Source organism: Hippopotamus amphibius, chromosome 7 (assembly GCF_030028045.1).
Source record: "Hippopotamus amphibius kiboko isolate mHipAmp2 chromosome 7, mHipAmp2.hap2, whole genome shotgun sequence".
Classification (NCBI taxonomy): Eukaryota; Metazoa; Chordata; class Mammalia; order Artiodactyla; family Hippopotamidae; genus Hippopotamus; species Hippopotamus amphibius.
The window spans coordinates 105,551,659-105,573,855 of NC_080192.1; positions in this window are offsets into that span (position 1 = coordinate 105,551,659).

Below are 22,197 nucleotides of genomic sequence, written 5' to 3' on the forward strand. Positions count from 1 at the left end.
GGGATGGATTGGGAGACTGGGATTGCCATATATACATTACTAATAAGAAAAAAAATATCAAATTGTACACTTTAAATATATGCAGTTTATTGTATGTCAATTATACCTCAATAAAAGTTCTTTAAAAAAAAAGACATAAGGTGTCTGAATAGTTAAAAAAACAAGACCTTATATATGCTGCCTATAAGAGACTCACTTCAAACCTAAAGACACTCACAGCCTGAAAGTGAAGGGATGGAAAAAATATACTACACAAAAGGAAATGAGAAGACAAGAATGCTAGGGTAGTAATGCTTATATCAGACAAAATAGACTTTAAAACAAAGACTGTAACAAAAAACAAAGAAAGGTATTGCATAATGATAAAGGGGTCAATCCAACAAGAGGATATAACATTTGGAAACCTTTTTGCACCCAACATAGTATTACCTAAAAATATATGGCACATATTAACAGAAATAAATGGAGAAATAGATAGAAATACAATAGTAGTAGGGGTCTTTAATACCCCACTTACATGAATGGATAGAACACCCAGGCAAAAAATCAATAAGGAAACAGTGGCCTTAAATGACACACGAGACCAAAAATAATTAATATATATATAAAGAACATCCCATCCCCAAACAGCAGAATACACATTCTTTTCAAGTGCACATAGAACATTCTCCAGTACAGATCACATTTTTAGGCCACAATACAGGTCTAAATAAATCTAAGAAGACTGAAATCTTATTAAGCATCTTTTCCAACCACAATGGTAAGAAACTAGAAATCAACTATAAGAAGAAAATTGGAAGAAACACAAATTCATGCAGACTAAATAACACATTATTTAAAAAACCAATGGGTCATACAAAGAAATTAAAGAGGAAATAAAAAAATGCCTTGAGACAAATGAAAATGGAAACACAATTTTCCCAAATCCTTGGGCCACAGCAAAAATAGTAATGAGGGAAGTTCGTAATAATACAGGTCTTCCTCAAAAAACAAGAAAATTGTCAAACAAAAAATCTAACTTTACCTCTAAAGGAACTAGAAAAAGAAGAACAAACAAAGCCCAAAAGTTAGTAGAAGCAAGGAAATAATAGAGATTGAGCAAAGATAAATGAAATAAAGTCCTAAGAAATAGAAGAGGTCAATGAAGTTAAGAACTTTTCTTTGAAAAGATAAACAAAATTGACATACCTTTAGCTAGACTCATCAGGAAAAAGAGGATCCAAATAAGTAAAATCAGAAATGAAAGAGGAGAAATTTCAACCTATACCACAGAAACACAAAGGATGATAAGATAATACTATGAACAATTATGCACCAATAAATTAAACAACCTATAATAAATGGATACATTCCTAGAAAAATACTATTTTCCAATACTGAATCATGAAAAAATAGAAAATCTGAATAGACCAATTACTAGTAATCAATTGAATCAGTAATCAAAAAACTTCCAACAAACAAAAGTTCAGGTCCAGATGGCTTCATAGGTGAATTCTATCAAGTATCAATACTTAAAGTAGAGTTAATATCAATCCTTCTCCAATTATTCCAAAATTACTGAATGAAAAGGAACACTTCCCAACCAATTTTATGAGGCCAGCATTACCTTGATACCAAAACCAAACAAAGACACTACAAAAAAAGAAAAGTATAGGTCAGCATCCCTGATGAACACAGACATAAAAAATCCTCAACAAAATATTAGGAAACCAAATCCAACAATACATTAAAAGGATCACACACCAGGATCAAATGTGATTATTCCAGTGATACAAGGATAGTTCAAATTTGTATATCAATCAATGAGACACACTGCATTAAGAAATTTAAGAACAAAAATCACATAATCATCTCAACATAAGTAGAAAAAGCTTTTGACAAAATTCAACATCCATTATGATAAAAACTCTCAACAAAGTGGGTAGAGAGGGAATATAACAATATAATAAAGACCATATGTGACAAATTCACTGCTAACATCATACTCAACATAAAAACAATAAGATTTTCCTCCAAGATTAGGAAGAAGACAAAGGTGTCCACTCTCACCACTTTTATTCAACATAATATTGGAAGTCCTAGTCACAGCAATTAGGCAAGAAAATTAAATAAAAGCAATCCAAAATAGAAATAAAGAAGTAAAATTGTCACTATTTACAGATGATGTAATACTATATATAGAAAACCCTAAGGATTTCACCAAAACTTTTAGAATTAATAAATGAATTCAATAAAGTGCAATATACAAAATTAATATACAGCAATCTGTTGCACTTATATACACTAATGTATTATCAGAAAGAGAAATCAAGTTAGCAATCCCGTTTATAATTACTTTAAAAAGAACAAAATAACTAGGAATATATGTAACCAAGGAGGTGAAATACCTGTACTCTGAAAACTATAAGATATATTGTCCTCATGGATTAGAAAAATTAATATTGTTAAAATGTCTATACAACCCAAAGCAATCCACAGATTTAATGCAATCCCTATTAAAATACCAATGGAATTTTTCATAGAACTAGAACAAGCAATTCTAAAATTTGTATGGAACCACAAAAGACCCATAATAAGCAAAACTATCTTGAGAAAGAGGAACAAAGCAGGAGGTATCATGCTCCCTGACTTCAGTCTGTACTATAAAGCTATAGTAATCAAAATATGATACTGGTATAAAAACAGTCCCATAGATCAATGGAACAGAATAGAAAGTCCAGAAATGAACTTATAATTATATGGGCAATTAATCTATGACAAAGGAGGCAAGAACACACAAAGGGTAAAAGAAAGCCTCTTCAATAAATGGTGTTGGGAAAGCTGGACATCTACATGCAAAAAAATGAAACTGAACAATTTTCTTACCCCATATACAAAAATAAACTCAAAACAGATTGAAGACTTAAATGTAAGACCTGACACCTTAAGACTCCTATAATAAAACATAAGAAACATCTTTGACACTGATCTTGACAATATTTTCTGGATCTGTCTCCTCAGGCAAGGGCAACAAAAGCAAAAATAAACAAATGGGACTACATCAAACTAAAAACTTTTGCATAGCAAAGGAAATCGTCAACAAAACAAAAAGGTAATATACTAAATGGAAGAAGATATTTGCAAACAACATATTCAATAAGGCAGTGATATCCAAAATATGTAAAGAACTCAGATAACTCAATTTCAAAAAATTACCAGATTTAAATATTGGTAGAAGGGAACTTCTGAACTCCCAATTCAGGGGGTCCAGGTTTGATCCCTGGTCAGGGAACTAGATCCCACATGCTGCAACTAAGAGCCCACATGCTGCAACTAAAATATCCCACATGCCACAACTAAAAGATTCTACATGCCACAACTAAAAGATTCTACATGCCACAATAAAGATGCAGCACACAACAGCAAAAACCCTAGGCAGCCAAATAAATAAATAAAACATCAAAAATTTTTTAAAAAATGGGCAGAGGACCTGAACAGACATTTTTCAAGGAAGCCATACAACTAGACAACAGGCACATGAAAAGATGCTCAACATTGCTAATCACCCAGTTAGTACAAGACCACAATGGGGTACAACTTTACATCTGTCAGAACAGCTATTATCAAACATAAAATAACAAAAACAAACAAAAAAACAAGGATTGGTGAGAACCATCTTATACCGTTGGTGAGAAAATAAGTTGTTGTAGCCACTGGAAAACAGTGTGGAGTTTCCTTAAAAACTTAAAAAGAGAACTATCATACAATTCAACAATTCCACTTTTGAGTATTTATCCAAAGAAAATGAAAACATTAATACAAAAAAGGTATATGAACTCTTATGTTCATTGCAGTACGATTTGCAATAGACTACTAACTTAAGTGTTCATTAATAGGTGAATGAATAAAGTAAAGGTGGTTTATATATATATATATGAATATTACTCAGCTAAAAAAATCAATGAGATCTTGCCAATTGCAACAACATGGATGAACCTAGAAGGTAATGTGCTAAGTGAAATAAGTCAGACAGGAAAAGACAAATATTGTATGATTTCTATTACATGCAGGCTCTAGAAAACAAACAAACAAACAAAACATAATGGAAACAGACTCAGATACAGAGAACAAACTAGTAGTTTCTAGAGGGAGGGGTGTAGGAAGGTGGTCAAAATAGGTGAACGGGATTAAGAAATATGAGCATGAGTCAAAAAGTATCCGCACTCTGGCTGTAGAATTTATTTTAATTAACTTTAAGAAAAGACAAATACATCATTTTTTGGCATAATCTCCTTGCTTTTTGTCCATCTGTCAACAAGCTTTCATATTCCCTCATTAAAAAAATATTTTAGGCTTAGCTGTGAGCCATGAATGCACTGCTGTCTTCACTTCATCAGAAGTGAATTTTTGTCCTCTTAGGGCTGCTTTCAGGGGACCAAACAGGTGAAAGTCCAATGGAGCAAGATCAGGACTACAGGGAGGATGCTTTAACACCTCAAAACGAAGTTTTTGCAGTGTCGACAGTGTGGGCAGAAGTGTGCAGATGTGCACACCCTCAGACCACAAAAAAATGAATCACTGCACTCCGCTCTTCTTTCATGCAAATCACCAGTGGGGCATCCATTTTTGCTCACACTGCAGTTACAAATGAGCTGATGTAACATGTTCACATCTGCACAGCAGTGACTGGGGAGACAGTAGCCTTGAACAGAAAGCTCTGACAAGACAGTGCAGCCAACAGAAGTTTTAACGTAACTGGAGTGCAGATAACTTTTGACTCACCCTCATACAAACTTCCAGTTATAAGGTAAGTAAGCCATGGCAAAGCAATGTACAGTATAGGGAATATATTATACTAACTCTGTATGGTGGCAGAGGGTAACTGGACTTGTGATGATCACTTCATAATGCATACAAATACTGAATCATTGTTGTCCACAGAAAACTAATATAATACTGTAATTCAGTTGTAACTCAGTAAAAAAAAAAAAAAAAATTGAGACCAGAACAAAGTCCAACACTACGTAAAGAAATATAACAAACTCTAGCATTCAGGAACATAAAATTCATGTCAGACATCCAATCAACAAAACTAGAAAATATTCCTCATAATATTTCCTCATAAAACAAGGACATTTGCAAATATTTAAAAAGTGTAAATATGTAACATAGAATCAAGAAGGTAAAAACAAGTATGAGTATGATGAAGGGAGATAAATATAAAACATTACAAAATGAATATTTACAAAGAAAATATACATATAAAATAAAAAGCACATTGAATGAAGGCATAACAATAGAAATGTAAAACAGATTAAAGAAAAAGACTATACATAAAAAGAGTCACAGTGAGCTGTGAGACAATAATTGTATTCTATCAAGTATAATTGGGTCTAGAAAGAGGAATGGCTGGGAGTCATAGTTTTGAAAATAGAAGAGTAGAGGATTTTCCAAATTTGCTTAAAACCCTAAATTCACATATCCGAGAAGCTGAACAAGCCCCAAACAGAATAAACATAAAGAAAACAACATTGAGACACATCAAAATCATACTGATAAAATTAGTGATGAAAAGAAACATGTTAAAAGAAGCCAGAGGATAAAAAAAAGAAAAAGAAAAAAAAGGACCTATTATGTACAAAGGAACACACTTAAAAGTGACAAAGCCTTGTTTGTCAAAATTTATGCAAGTCAGAAGAAAAAGTAGTGATACTATAAAAGTACTTGTGGGCAAAAATAATCCAGAGCTGTCAACATGGCTGCTTCCTACCTGGTTAAAAAAAAAAATCCAAAAATGGAGGTGAAAGAAAAACTTATTCAGACAAATAAAAGCTGAGACATCACATCACTAGCAGTTTGGAACTACAAGAAATGTGATAAGTTCTTCAGACAGAGGAAAAATAGTATCAGACAAGAATTGAAATACTTACAAATGAATGACAAGTGTCAGAAATCAGACTTACATAATAAATATATTTATGTAAATCTGTTTAAAATAATTAATTAAAATAGTTAATTGTGTGAATACAAATTAAAATAGTTTGTAACAGACTTCCTAGGTGGTGCAGTGGTTAAGAATCCTCCTGCAATGAAGGGGACCTGGGTTAGAGCCTTGCTCCAGGAAGATTCCACATGTTGTGGAGCAGCTAAGCCCATGCACAACTATTGAGCCTGTGCTCTAGAGCCTGCAAGCCACAACTATTGAGCCCATGTGCTGCAACTACTGAAGCCCGTGCACCTAGAGCCCGTGCCCTGCAACAAGAGAAGCCACTGCAATAAGGAGCCTGCACACCACAACAAAGAGTAGCCCCCACTCATCTCAACTAGAGAAAGCATGTGTGCAGCAGCAAAGACCCAAAACAGCCAATAAATTAATTAATTAATTTAAAAAAAAACACGATTCCTTTAAAAAATAGTTTGTAACATATAGAAATAAAGATAACATCAAGAGCACAGAGTATGTGAAATGGATGTAAAATCTTACCTACTTTCTATAGACAGGCTGTGGCATTAGATTTGAAGGTAGACTGTAATTAGTTGAAGATGTATACTGTGAACCCTGGACTATCATAGCAAACCAAGAGTTATGAGTTATAAGACAATAGCGTAGGGAAAGCAAATTATAAATGTGAGCAACTAAACTGAAAGAAGGCAGGGTAAAAGGAACAGAGAACAATTGGAACAAATAGAAAACAAATAGCAAGATGGTAAGTTTAAAGCCAACCATACTGATAATTATATTCAACCTAATTTGAATGATCTAAAATTCCAATTCAATGGCAGAGATTATCAAATTAAAGAAAAAGTAACACCCAACTGCATGTGGTATATGAGAAACCCATTCAAATATAAATATACCAATAGGTTAAAAGTAGAAGGTTTAAAAAGCTATATCGTGAAAATATTAAGAAAGTTGAATATATTAATATCAGACAAAGTAGATTTCTGAGCTAAGAATATTACCAGGGCAAAGGGAAACATTTTGTACTGATAGAGGGGTCAATTGAATAAGAGGTTATAACAATCCTAAATGTGAGTGTACCTAATTTAAAAAAAAAAGCTTCAAAATACATAAGGAAAAAGACACAATTGAAAGGAGGAAAATACAAATATGCACATATAGTTGGAGACAGAACTTATTTTCTCACTGATGAAGCAGGTAGTGAAAAAAGAATAAAGAAAATTAGAGCAACACTATCAATCATTCTCCCCCTTGAACAACCAAAAATAACAAAATATAGCAAGTTAAATCTAGCAACATATAAGAAGAATAAAACATGACTGAGTATGGTTAATATTTGAAAATAAATCAATGCATTTCATCATATTAACAGACAAAAAAAGAAAAAAGCATATGATATCTTAATAGATGCAGAAGTATTTCACAAAACTCAAACCTCATTAATTATTGAAAATTTCAGCAAAGTAGGACTAGAAGCTAACTCCATCAATATGATAAAGAGTATATTTGAAAAAGCTACAACTAACATCATACTTAATAGAGAAAACAGTGTATATTTTACCCCAAAGTAAATGACTTAATGATGTTGTCGAAAATATTCTACATGCTTTGTGATTGAAACTACTCCCATCTCCAAGCTTGCATGGACGTAATTAAAGTACCACTGCGGCATTTCTGCTGAGCATTTACTTGAAGTGATAAAGAGCCTCTTAGGAAATGACTTAGCATGAAAGAAGAGTGAGTGTTGGCAAAGAAGTTTGTTTTTGTTGTTTAACAACAGATTAGAGTGAAGATAAGATCAGCCCCTGTAGATTTTGTACAAAAGTTTAACCGCTAAAAAACATCCACCTTCATTTACCTCCCAAGTCCTGATGTAGAAGGCAGAACAATAACAACAAAATTTAGTTAAAAGATTATAGTTTATTTTCCATGTGGTAATGAAGACTGAAACTGATGAGAGACAGTGGTCTTGGTGTGGATACTGGCAACCTTGATGTTAAAGGGTTCCTCTCCCTGATAACAAGTAAACATCTCCTCTTCCTCCATCTCACTACCATTATCACTGCTACCACCAACAGTACACTATCATTATCTGACTTTCCTCATAGAACTGAAATCAGCTAATGGAAATTAGTTATTGTTAGCAATTATTTTCTCATTGTAAAAAAATCATATACCTATTGATAGGGAGCAGTTTTATTTCAGGAAGCATTTAGAAAGATGCTTACAAGGGCTTTTATAAATTCACTCATGACTTTCTTCCTTGTACTGCTTATTTTTCCAGTAGATTTCTCAAACACTTATACATTTATCACGAAATTCTGGAGGAGCCCAATGACAGAACTTGGAACATCCTAACTTACATGTTTTTTCCTTATCATTAAGAAGCCAATAGTTGGCTACAAGGACTCTTCTACTAACGTTTATTTTCAACTTCTCTGTATTGGTCAGAAAAGTCTAGATTAGACCTTTTCTCAGCTTTATCAAGATATAATTGACAAAATTATAAGATATTTAAAGTGTACAAGATGATCTGATATACATATACATTGTGAATAGCTACACTTTGATAATATACAACCCCAAGTTTCTGATTAAAAAAAGGCAAAAGTTCTTTCTCACACTCTATGTTTATCATAGTTTGGCTAGGGCTGTGCTTATCAGAGTCATTCAAGAATTCCAGGCTGACATTCACCACATCTTGACTATAACTTCCATGATCACTGTAGTAAGCAGTAAGAGACTGTGTTAATTCTCATATAGGCTCTTAAAACTTTGACCTGGAAGTGATGCATGTGTCTTTTGTTCACATTTTGTTAGCCAGCTGAGTCACAAGAACATGTAACTTCAAATGCCGAAAAAGTAACAACACTATCACACCCAGAAGAACTGGTGTATTTGTGGATAGCTGGAACTTCTGTCATGTCCTGTCTCTGGCAAATTCACCTATCCTCCAAGAAGTAAGTGAAAACATTTTTTTTCAGCTATAAAAACGGATGTAAAGTGTCATGCAAAACTGTTCCTTAAATGCACAAGTATTCACTCGAGACCTATATGCACAACTTTATTTCTGAATTCAATTTGGGGATATCTGATTTTTGAATCAATTAAAAACAAATTAAAAATCAAAAGTGAGGAAATTTGTCTAAAGTAGACAATATGACAGCAGGGAAAGTGATCAGGGACAATAAGTCAATAAAGAAAAAGCCAGCCTATCATATCAGATCAGAGTTAGTACAGAAAAAATCCTCATACTTCATTAATGCCTGAGAGCATTTTCTTACAGCACGAACAAAAATTGAGTATGCAATGTACACCTGACTCATTAAGAAATGATTAATTGATGCCCATATTCTCTATTTAGGAATAAAGTAACACATTTAATTCTTGAAATTGTTAAGAGCTCCTGCATCCAAATTGCATTTAAATGCAATTTAAACAGTATTTACTTATTCAGAAATCTCTCTCATCTCCTTCCCTCACTCAATATAACCTTTCAAGAATTCTTTACTAGTAAGATTTCACTATAGTTTGATAAGAAGGTTTTTGTATGGTGAAGCAGTTGGCTAAGAATTAAATAATATCACTGAACAATTCTCTAAGAGAAGTGTTACATGTATACATTACACATATATAATGTATAAGATTACATAAGAGTATACTACATGTGTAGAAAATTGGGATAAATTTAACCATTACATATATGTCCCTCTTAGACACATCTACTCCTACCTTGTGTTAGTATGTTTTTAAAATTTGTGTTTGCAAACTAACAAATTTTCAGGAAGACAATGGCTACTAAATTAATATATCTGTAGGATTCACTGATATGTTTCCATGGGAACATGTTCTATATAATAATAAAAGAGAATAAAGCAAATTTTCTTCCCTTTCAATACATTTTAAAGATTTCACATACTTATATTAAATATATCACAAAAGGATTAAAATGTAATCTTTTTACTTAAACGTGTTTTTACATGACAAAAGAAAGACAAAAGAAAGCAAAACTTTTGATACAGCATTTTAAGCATGTCAAGGAGGATGCTGCCTATACAAAATATGAAAGACAAAAAAATATAACTAGTGATTTGTGCTCCATTGCTCCTGTTCTGACTTCTAGAGAGTCTCTTCAGCCTTTAACAACTGAAGAATCACTTCACCACTGAATAGAGTCACAGAGGATCTCAAAATTGTAAGATATACTTAGTTTCATGAAAGGGCTATGTTGAATTCCATGTGGTTTCAGAGTTTGGTGGCAACAGGAAAACACCAGGGAGTATATTTAGGAAAGATGTCCTGAAGTTTGCACTAAGAGACTACAGCAAACAAAATAGAAACAGATGGGTAGCATCCTCTCTGCCAAGTGCTATGAGGATTCTGTAGATCATTCTCTCTCTCTCTCTCTCTCTCTCACACACACACACACACACACCTCACACACAAAATTCTCTCAGCATGAGAACTACTTTATTAAAAGCTGGTAACTGTCTTGGTAAAAGGAAAACAAGAACCATACGTGGTGTGAACTTGCAGGAGCATATTAAAGAACCAAGGGAATAGTCAAATTGATGCACTCTTTGTAATTATGTTTTCTGTACTTTCCACCATTAGCCATTACTCTGACTACACAAATTATCTTGAGATACACATGCATATACTTTCTGCAGGCAGAGAGATAATCATATCTGATTAATATAGGTTCAGCTAAGAAAAACACTGCATAATAAAAACCAAAATTTTAGTATAGGCAAACAATAACAAAGAATGTATTTGTGGGTATGATCTGAGTAGAACTTTCAAGGGGGCAGAGGATTTTCTACTTTGATAGCAATGTCCTGAAAAATTCTACATGAGAGAGATTCATAATTCTCTGGAAAATGACAGAGGCAAAGAATTATGGGTTTAGGCAATGAAAGATATAATTTGGTCCCTAAAATATGTGCCTTACCTCATAACACTGACCTGAAGAATATGGCTGGTAAAACTGTAACTCCAACTTATTGATACCTAAAGGAAAACTTCAAATGGATCTTATTGAATAATGTATCAGTCTGTTGTGCTCCTCCAAAAGGCCCACATCAGTGATTCACTTAAAAGAGCATTTTGAAATGCCCATAAAGTATTTAATAGGTTCACCATGACTGGATAGTCCTCAGGCTGCCCATCTAATAAAAGAAATGAAAATCAAATATGAACTATCATTGCTTTATTTTTTAAATTGGGGTACAGTGGCTTTACAATGTTGTGTTAGTTTCTGCTGTACAATGAAGTAAAGCAGTTATATGTATACACACATTCCCTTCCTCTTGGACCTCCCTCCCACCTCCCCCATCCTACCCATTTAGGTCACCACAGAGCCCTGAACTGAGCTCCCTGCTCTATACATCAGGTTCCCACTACCTATCTATTTTACATATGGTAGTATATACATTTAAATTCCAATCTTCCAAATCATCCCACCCCCTTTCCCCTGTGTCCACATGTCTGTTCTCTATGTCTGTGTCTCTATTCCCCTCCCCTGCAAATAGGCTCATCTGTATCATTTTTCTAGATCCCACATATATGCACTAATATACAAAATTTGTTTTTCTCTTTCTGACTTACTTCACTCTGTATGACAAACTCCGGGTCCATCCACATCTCTACAAAAGACCCAATTTCATTCCTTTTTATGGCTGAGTAATATTTCATTGTATATATACACCACATCTTTTTTATCCATTCATCTGTCGATGGACATTTAAGTTGCTTCCATGTCATGGCTATTGTAAATAGTGCTGCAGTGAACACTGGGGTATATGTGTCTTTTTGAATTATGGTTTTCTCATGGTATATGCCCAGTAGTGGGGTTGCTGGGTCATATGGTAGTATTATTTTTAGTTTTTTAAGGAATCTCCATACTGTTCTCCATAGTGGCTGTATCAATTTACATTTCCAACAACAGTGCAAGAGGGTTCCCTTTTCTCAACACCCTCTCCAGCATTTATTGTTTGTAGATTTTTCCATGATGGCAATTCTGACCAGTCTGAGGTGATACCTCATTGTAGTTTTGATCTGCATTTGTCTAATAATTAGTGATGTTGAGCATCTTTTCAAGTGCCTATTAGCCATCTGTATGTCTTTGTTGAAGAAATGTCTATTTAGGTCTTCCACCCTTTTTTCAGTTGGGTTGTTTGTTTTTTTAATATTGAGCTGAATGAACTGTTTGTACATTTTGGAGATTAATCCCTTGTTAGTTGCTTTGTTTGCAAATATTTTCTCCCATTTTGAGGGTTGTCTTTTCGTCTCATTTATGGTTTTCTTTGCTGTGCAAAAAGCTTTTAAGTTTAAATAGGTTCCATTTGTTTATTTTTGTTTTTCATTTTCATTACTCTAGGAGGTCGGTCAAAAAAGATGTCACTGTGATTTATGTAAAAGAGTGTTCTGCCAATGTTTCCTCTAAGAGTTTTATAGTGTCCAGTCATCCATTTAGGTGTTTAATCCATTCTGAGTTTATTTAAAAAAATTTTTTTTTGTTGTAATTTTTTTTTTTTTAATTTTTTAAAATTTATTTGTTATTTTTTTGGGGGTACACCAAGTTCAATCATCTGTTTTTATACACATATCCCCATATTTCCTCCCTCCCTCAACTTCCCCCCACCCTCCCTCGAGTCCCCCCCACCCTCCCTGTCCCAGTCCTCCAAGGCATCTTCCATCCTCGAGTTGGACTCCCTTTGTTATACAACAACTTCCCACTGACTATCTATTTAACAGTTGGTACTATATATATGTTGATGCTACTCTCTTGCTTCGTCTCAGCTTCCCCTTCACCCCCCGCCCCCTCCCAAACCTAGAGTTCTCCAGTCCATTCTCTGCATCTGTGTCCTTGTTCTTGTCACTGAGTTCATCAGTACAATTTTTAGATTCCGTATATGTGAGTTAGCATACAATATTTGTCTTTCTCTTTCTGACTTACTTCACTCTGTATGACAGACTCTAGGTCTATCCACCTCATTACATATAGCTCCATCTCATCCCTTTTTATAGCTGAGTAATATTTCATATTATATATATGCCACATCTTCTTTATCCATTCAATTGTTGATGGGCATTTCGGTTGCTTCCATGCCCTGGCTGTTGTAAATAGTGCTGCAATAAACATTATGGTACATGTTTCTTTTTGGATTATGGTTTTCTTTGGGTATATGCCCAGGAGTGGGATTACTGGATCATATGGTAGTTCTATTTGTAGTTTTTTAAGGAACCTCCAAATTGTTTTCCATAGTGGCTGTACCAACTTACAATCCCACCAACAATGCAGGAGAGTTCCCTTTTCTCCACACCCTCTCCAACATTTGTTGTTTCCAGATTTTGTGATGATGGCCATTCTGATTGGTGTGAGGTGATACTTCATTGTGGCTTTGACTTGCATTTCTCTGATGATGAGTGATGTTGAGCATCTTTTCATGTGTGTGTTGGCCATCTGCATGTCTTCTTTGGAGAAATGTCTATTTAGGTCTTCTGCCCATTTGTGGATTGGGTTATTTGCTTTTTTGGTATTAAGCTGCATGAGCTGCTTGTATATTTTGGAGGTTAATCCTTTGTCCGTTGTTTTATAGGCAATTATTTTTTCCCATTCTGAGGGTTGCCTTCTTGTCTTGTTTATGGTTTCTTTTGCTGTGCAAAAACTTTTAAGTTTCATGAGGTCCCATTTGTTTACTCTTGATTTTATTTCCATGATTCTAGGAGGTGGGTCCAAAAGGATCTTGCTTTGATGGATGTCATAGAGTGTTCTGCCTATGTTTCCCTCTAGGAGTTTTACAATGTCTGGCCTTACATGTAGGTCTTTAATCCATTTGGAGTTTATTTTTGTGGATGGTGTTAGAAAGTGTTCTAATTTCATTCTTTTACATGTTGCTGTCCAATTTTCCCAGAACACTTATTGAAGAGGCTGTCTTTTTTCCATTGTATATTCTTGGCTCCTTTGTCAAAGATAAGGTGCCCATATGTGTTTGGACTTACTTCTGAGTTCTCTATTCTATTCCATTGATCTTCCTTTCTATTTTTGTGCCAGTACCATGCTGTCTTGACCACTATGGCCTTGTAGCATGGTTTGAAGTCAGGAAGCCTGATTCCACCAACTCCATTTTTCCTTCTCAAGATTGAGTTTATTTTTGTGTATGGTGTTAGGGTATGTTCTAATTTCCTTCTTGTACATGTAACCATCCAGTTTTTCAAATACCACTTATTGAAAAGACTGTCTTTTCTTCATTGTATATTCTTGCCTACTTTGTCATAGATAAGAAGACCATAGGTTCGTGGGTTTATTTCTCTGCTTTCTATCCTGTTTGATCTGTTTTTCTGTTTTTATGTCAGTACCATAGTGTCTTGGTTACTGTAGTTTTGTAGCACAGTCTGAGGTCAGGAAGCCTAATTTCTCCAGCTGTTTTTCTTTCTCAAGATTGCTTTGGCTACTTGGGGTCTTTTGTGGTTCCATACTTATTGTAAAAATTTTTGTTTTAATTCTGTGAAAAATGACATTGGTAATTTGATAGGGATTGCATTGAATCTGTACATTGCTTTGGGTAGTATAGTTATTTTCACAATATTGGTTTTTCCAATCCAAGAACATGGTATATCTCTCCATCAATTTCTGTCATTTTTGATTTCTTTCATCAGTGTCTTATACTTTCCTGACTACAAGTCTTTTACCTCCTTATGTAGGTTTATTCCTAGGTATTTTATTCTTTTGGTTGCAATAGTAAGTGGGATTGCTTCTTTAATTTACCTTTCTGGTCTTTTATTGTTAGTGTATAGGAACACAAGAGAGTTTTTACATTAATTTTGTATCCTGCAACTTTACTAAATTCATTGATCAGCAACAGTAGTTTTCTGGGGGCATCTTAAGGATTTTCTATGTATAGTATTATGTCATCTGCAAACAGTGACAGTTTTATTTCTTGTTTTCCAATTTGGATTCCTTTTATTTCTTTTAATTCTCTGATTGCCATGGCTAGGACTTCCAAAACTATGTTGAATAATAGTGGTGAGAGTGGGCATCCTTGTCTTGTTCCTGATCTTAGAGGAAATGCTTTCAGTTTTTCACCATTGAGAATGATGTTTGCTGTGGGCTTGTCATATATAGCCTTTATAATGTTGAGGTAGGTTCCTCTATGTTCACATTCCACAGAGTTTTTATCATAAATGGATGTTGAATTTTGTCAAAAGCTTTTTCAGCATCTATCGAGATGATCATATGGTTTTTATTCTTTAATTTGTTAATATGGTGTATCACATTGATTGATTTGTATATACTGAAGAATCCTTGTATTCCTGGGATAAAGCCCACTTGGTCATGGCATATGATCCTTGTATTGTGTTGTTGGATTCTGTTTGCTAGTATTTTGTTGGGGATTTTTGTGTCTATGTTCATCAGTGATATTGGTTTTTAATTTTCTTTTTTTGTAATATTTTTGCCTGGTTTTGGTATCAAGGTGATGGTGGCTTTGTAGAATGAGCATGGGAGTATTCCTTTCTCTGCAATTTTTTGCAAGTGTTTGATAAGGATTGGTGGCAGCTCTTCTCTAAATGTTTCATAGAATTTGCCTGTGAAGCCATCTGGTCCTGGACTTTAGTTTGCTGCAAGATTTTTAATTGCAGTTTCAATTTCATTCCTTGTGATTGGTCCTTTATATTTTCTATTTTTTCCTGGTTCAGTTGGAAAGTTGTACCTGTCTAAAACTTTATCCATTTCTTCCAGTTTGTGTATTTTATTGGCATATAGTTACTTGCAGTAGTCTCTTATGATCCTTTGTATTCCTGCATTGTAAGCTGTAATTTCTCCTTTTTCATTTTATATTTATTTGAATCCTCCCCCTTATTTTCTTAATGAGTCTAGCTAAAGGTTTATTAATTTTGTGTATCATCTCAAAGAGCCAGCTTTTAAATTCATTGAGTTTTGCTATTGTTTTCCTCGTTTCTATTTCATTTATTTCTGCTCTGATCTTTATGATTTCTTTCCTGCTACTAACTTTAGGTTTTGTTTGTTCTTCTTTCTCTAGTTGTTTTAGGTGTAAGGTTAGATTGTTTACTTGAGATTTTTCTTATTTCTTGACGTGGGATTGAATTTCTATAAAGTTCCCTCTTAGGACTGCTTGTGCTGCATCCCATAGGTTTTGGGTCATGGTATTTTCATTGTCATTTGTTTCTAAGTATTTTTTGAGTTCCTCTTTCATTTCTTCAGTGATATCTTAGTTATTTAGTACTGTATTGTTTAGCTTCCATGTGTATGTGGGTTATTTTTTTTTCAGTTTTTTTCCTATAATTGATTTCTAATACCATAGTGTTGAGGTTGGAGAAGATGCTTGATATAATTTTGATTTTCTGCAATTTACCAAGGCTTGATTTGTGACCCAAGATGTGATCTATCCTGGAGAGTGTTCCATGTGCACTTTAGAAGAAAGTGTATTCTGCTGCTTTCAGATGGAATGTCCTATAAATATCAATTAAGTCTATCTGGTCTGTTGTGTCATTTAAAGCTTGTGTTTCCTTATTTATTTCTGTCTGGATGATCTGTCCAAAGGTGTAAGTGGGGTGTTAAAATCCCGCACTATTATTGTGTTACCGTCAATTTCTCCTTTTATGGCTGTTAGCATTTACCTTATGTATTAAAGTGCTCCTATGTTGGGTGCATCAATATTTACAATTGTTATGTCTTCTTCTTGGATTGATCCCTTGATCATTATGTAGTGTCCTTAATTTTCTCTTTAAAAATCTTTATTTTAAAGTCTAATTTATCTGATATGAGTATTGCTACTCCATCTTCCTTTTGATTTCCATTTGTATGGAACATGTTTTTCCATCCCCTCACTTTCAGTCTGTATGTGTCCCTAGGTCTGTAGTGGGTCTCTTGTAGACAGCATATATACAGGTCTTGGTTTTTTATCCATTCAGCCAATCTGTGTCTTTTGGTGGGAGCATTTAATCTATTTACATTTAAGGTAATTATTGATATGTATGTTCCTCTTACCATTTTCTTTATTGTTTTGGGGTTGTTTTTTTTTTTTTTTTCTAGGTCTTTTTCTTCTCTAGCATTTCCCACCTAGAGACTTTCCTTTAGCATTTATTGTAAAACTGGTTTGGTAGTTCTGAATTCTCTTAGCTTTGTTTGTCTATAAAGCTTTTGATTTCTCCATCAAATCTGAATGAGATCCTTGCTGGGTAGAGTAATCTTGGTTGTAGGTTTTTTCCCTTTCATCACTTTAAATATATCCTACCACACCCTTCTTGTCTGCAGAGTTTCTGCTGAAAAATCAGCTGATAGCTTTATGGATATTCCCTTGTATATTTTGCTTTTCCCTTGTTGCTTTTAACATTTTTTCTTTGAATTTAATTTTTGTTAGTTACATTAATTGTCTCAGCATGTTTCTCCTTGGCTTTATCCTGTAAGGGACTCTCTGTGCATCCTGGACTCAGCTGGCTATTTCCTTTCCCATATTAGGGAAGTTTTCGACTATAATCTCTTCAAATATTTTCTCAGACCCTTTCTCTTTTTCTTGTGAGACCCCTATAATTTGAATGTTGGTGTGTTTACTGTTGTCCCAGAGGTCTCTGAGACTGTCCTCCTTTCTTTTCATTCCTTTTTCTTTATTCTGCTCCTCACCAGTTATTTCTACCATTCTTTCTTCCAGCTCACTTATTCATTCTTCTGTCTCAGACATTCTGCTATTGATTCTTTCTAGTGTATTTTTCATTTCAGTTATTGTATTGTTCATCACTGTTTGTTTGTTCTTTCATTCTTCTAGGTCCTTGTTAAACATTTCTTGTATTTTCTTAATCTGTGCCTCCATTCAATTTCTGTGATTTTGGATCATCTTTACTATCATTACTCTGAATTCTTTTTCAGGTAGGTTGCCTATTTCCTCTTCATTTATTTGGTCTTATAGGTTCTTACATTGCTTCTTCATCTGTAACATATTTTTTGTCTTCTCAATTTTTTTGATGGGTGGGGTTGTGTGCCTATCATGCTGGTTGTTTGGCTTGAGGCATCCAGCACTGGGGTTTGCAGGCAATCGGGTGGAGCTGCCTCTTGTTGCCAAGATGAGGACCTCCAGGAGACCTCACACCAATTAATATTCCCTGACACCTGATGTTCTCTGTTAGTTTAACAAACTTGGACTCAGCTCTCCCATCACAGGAGCTCAGGACCAAACCCTGGCCTAAGAATCAAGACCCTGGAAGCTGCATGGTGCAGCAAAAAAAAAAAAAAAAAAAAAAAAGGAACAAACAAAAAGAGCAGAGCAATAACAAAGAATAAAATATAAAAGAAAATCAGAAAAATAAAAAAAAGATTAGAAAAAATAACAATAAAAATGAAACAACAAAACAGAACCACACCAGCAGAAAAAAATTAAAAATAAAATAAATAAATTTTTTTAAAAATATAAAAAAATAAGATAAAAAACCAAAAAATAAAATAAAATAAAATAAAAATTCCCTGGTGCCTCCCCTATCAGTGCCCTTGCCTGATGATGAGCTACAGCATACCTCTGCCTCCCCAGTAGGCCTTTAAGACCTCTAGGTAGGTCTCTAGACCTGCTGTGTTAGCCCCACCTCTGCGTGTGTTACTCTCACCAGCATCTGCTCCTGGAGATGACCAGAGCACATGTGCTGTGCAGGCCAGCTGGGGTGCAGGCTTACACAGGTGCGCATGTATGGGCAGTGCAGCCAGAGGAAGCCATGGAGGGTGGCAGCACTCCACCCTCCTGGACCCATGTGGCCCTCAGGAGGCTTTGGCAGAGCTGAGGTTCAGGCCCAGGACTGCCCAGCTGGAGGAGGCTTTGATGGAGGCAGGGCTTAGGGCTGGGACCTGCACGGCAGGAGGGTGTCTTGGGGGTAGGGCTTCAGGCCCAGGACCCCAGCAGGTTCAATGGCGCCAAACAGGTAGGGGAGATGCTGGCCACATTCCCCTCTGATCTCCCAATCCCCCAAGGTCTGTCTCTGTCCCTGATGATCCCCTTGCTGCGAGTGGGCCCCTTTAAGTGTGGGAACCTCTCCCCTCCCCCAAGCCCCCACTTAGGGGCACCACTTTTCTCTCCCTCCCTCAGCTTCCCTCCTACATTCTACCTGGTCATGAGGGGATTCCCCCCATCTCCTTAGGTGTCTGAGGTCCCCCACCAGTACGTAGTAGGTCCCCTAGTAGTGAGGATATGTGAATTCCACATCCTCCTACTCCACCATCTTGATTCTGTCCCCCTGAACTATCATAGCCTTAATGTGACTCAGTGACTCAATTTTCTTCATCTCCAGATTATGGAGAAGGACAACAGAAGATTGTGAGGATAAATAGACTATGATCTGTTAACAAAAAGTAAATGAGTTTGTCACTTTTTTCATTTTTTCATCATGAAAATCATGGCATTAATTAATGACTACTAAAAAAAGACAGGAAAAGAAAAATGTTACAAATCAACTGGTTTGCAAGGCAGAAATAGAGACACAGATATAGAGAACAAACATGTGGACACCAAGTGGGGCAAGTGGGGGGCATTGGGGTGGGATGAATTGGGAGATTGGGATTGTCATATATACATTACTAATAAGAAAAAAAATCAAATTATACACCTTAAATATATACAGTTTATTGTATGTCAATTGCATCTCAACAAGAGTTCTTAAAGGAAAAAAAAAAGCTAATGGGGGGCTTCCCTGGTGGTGCAGTGGTTAAGAACCCACCTGCCAAGGCAGGGGACACGGGTTCGAGACCTGGTCCAGGACGATCCCACATGCTGTGGAGCAACTAATCCTGTGTGCCGCAACTACTGAAGTCTGCATGCCTAGACCTGTGCTCCACAACAAGAAGCCTGCGTACCACAACAAAGAGTAGCCCCCCGGTCTCTGCAACTAGAGAAAGCCCACACACAGCAATGAAGACCCAACACAATCAATCAATCAATCAATCAATCAATAAATAAATTCATTAAAAAAAGCTAATGGGATGCAAACTATTATATATAGAGTAGATAAACAATGAGGTCCTACTGTACAGCACAAGGAACCATATTCAATATCCTGTGATAAACCATAATGGAAAAGATATAAGAAAGAATGTGTATATAATTGAATCACTTTGCTGTACAGCAGAAATTAATACAACATTGTAAATCAACTATACTTTAATTAAAAAATAAAATAAAAATAAATATTAAAAAACAGGAAAAGGTAATATGTATGAATTAGATGAGCTTATTAAGGGTGTAAGAAGGTTTGAATGTGGTTATAGGAAACAGGGAAGGGAGTTAATGGTGGTAGGAGGAATATGAGAAGTGCTTTAACATTTTCTATATGTATTGTGGCTAAGCACACAGGTTGAGGTTCTCAAACTGCAAAACAGCTAAGTCTTCATCATTTCTCCACCTAAATACTCCCACTGCTAGGGGAAAAAATATTCACTAGGTCAGGGATAAGGCTTAAACATAAATATTTTATGAATAATTCCTTAGGTAACTCCCATGTTCGAACAGGTTCTGGGCAGAATAAAAGCTTATATTAGTAAAAAAAGCAACATTTTCCTTCAATTTTTGGTGTGGTCTCTTATTCTCCTGAGATAATCCTTAACAATGCCATGTCTGAGAACAGTCTGTGGAATTGCCAAACAGGAGCTAAATGCAATGGTAGTGCCTGTTATCCTCACTCTTCTCAGCCAATTCATTCTCTTTCTGACTGTAAAAATATTGTCACAAAAATAATGCATTCGTATCAGGCAAATTTTGAATCTTAATATCTAGGAAAATTATTGTCTCTATATATTAATGGCATTTTATTAAAGTTTAGAGGATAATTTCATAATGAAATATATATTTAGTGGCATAGGATAAACAGTATCACATATACCTTAAGGTATATTGAAAACTGGGAAGTTTTCAGTTAACTACAAATAGGGGGTGCTTTTGTGCCTTTCTTTGTCCTGATTTTAACAAGTAAAAACTGAAGAAAAAAAATGATAAACTGTATCTAGAAATTTTTAGTGGTGCCTGAACCCATATAAGAAAGAAAGAGTATAGGGTCACCATAGGCAGGGAATGATGAAGAGACATGAGGTGATTCAGCCACATGAGGCTGGAGAGTCATAACTTCTCTTGACGCCCTCCATAGGTCAGTGGAGAGAGGACTGTTATGCAAGACAGGAACAAATTCAGTGATTTGAAAAGAAAAGTTCCGTTTCCCATGTTAGCAGAGAATGCTTCACTCTGATTTTTCTGATTTCCATAAGGATGGTAAATCAGTCTAATTCTGGGGCACAACTTTAGGAATCTTATCCTAACACCAGATTTATATGGTAATAGTGTTGATGTCTGTTTCTCCATCTTCCTACTACTTTGTCTCTCTATTGCTTCCAAACTTGGGAAGGAGAGCAGAAAGAAAGAAAACAAGCACTGAAGAATAGTTTTACTAAAAACTTATTTTTGTCTGAAAGCAAAAGCAGAAAGCCAAGTCACTTTGAGAAACAATAAACAATAAACAAAATATACAAATTCATGACTTTCATTAATTAACATTCAACACTTTTTCATAAAGCAATTGTTATTACCTGAAGCAAGACCTCGTTTCACTGCTCTCTGTCACTTTTTTTGGTTTCTCTGACCAGCATAACTTTTCTCCTAGAATCTAACCCATCTTTCATAACCTATGTTAAACATCATAGTATTCATAAAGATTTCCCTAGTCCCCTCCCCTTAGGTAAAGATGTATTCTCCCACAAAATCCTCATTGGACTTTGTTATTTCTCTCCTATTCCATTTTGTACTTTTTTCAAAATTGTTTTCAAATACTTTTTTCTACTGTTAGATTGGAGTCTCTTGAAGGTAGAAACTAAACCCAGCAAAAATAACTGAACACAGAATGTTCTCAGCAAATATGTTGAGTTTAATTGAACATATACCATCTATATTTGTCACATAATGGAATAGTGATGTGTTTAGGTGGGTAATGTGATAGTAAAACAAAGAGTGCCTTTAAATGAGGAAAAATAAAAATATTGCTTCAAATAATGCCAGATTCAGTTGAAGAAATATTTTTTCAAAACCTACATTTATAACCCATATCTTTAACTATATTAGGGAAGTTTCAAATAGAAACATCTTCCATTCTGTATTTTGTAGAGTATAATTGATTAGTTTCTACTGTCATCCTCCATTTTTCTGTAGTCACCTAACTTTTCTGATAATAAATCATATTAGGGCTATAAAGATATCTGAATGGACAAGTTCTTGGAT